Below are 472 nucleotides of genomic sequence, written 5' to 3' on the forward strand. Positions count from 1 at the left end.
GAAAAAGTCTAAATTTTAGACTTGTTCAGAGCACAGGTAAGAAGAACCTATAGCTGCATTAAAACTTTAGATAGCATATGGAGGAATAATATTAAAAACCTGTTTTAAAAACAGGCTTACAAAACTCACTGCTTCTGTAGGTGACACTAGAATTGGTAGAAAGGTTAAGTTATACTTAGATCATTGGTGGTTCGTGCGTGAGAGTGTGTGCATGTGTGTGTGTCTCTTGCTTCAGAGCTTCTAAGGTAACTACATTCCCTTGTCAGAGATAACATGGGGGAACCTAAAACAGTGCACTAGCTCTGTTATAGGTACAGTTGAAGAAAACATTTAAGCAGTGTAGGTGGCAATTTTCTAACACTAGTATGTCCAACTAGGCATCTGCAGATCAAAATCACCGGTCTTGATATTTACGGGCAACAGAACCAATATCTGTGATTAGATGGACACACAAAACCTTGACAAAAGGAAC

This window comes from Melopsittacus undulatus, chromosome 3 (assembly GCF_012275295.1).
Source record: "Melopsittacus undulatus isolate bMelUnd1 chromosome 3, bMelUnd1.mat.Z, whole genome shotgun sequence".
In the NCBI taxonomy this organism is placed as follows: domain Eukaryota; kingdom Metazoa; phylum Chordata; class Aves; order Psittaciformes; family Psittaculidae; genus Melopsittacus; species Melopsittacus undulatus.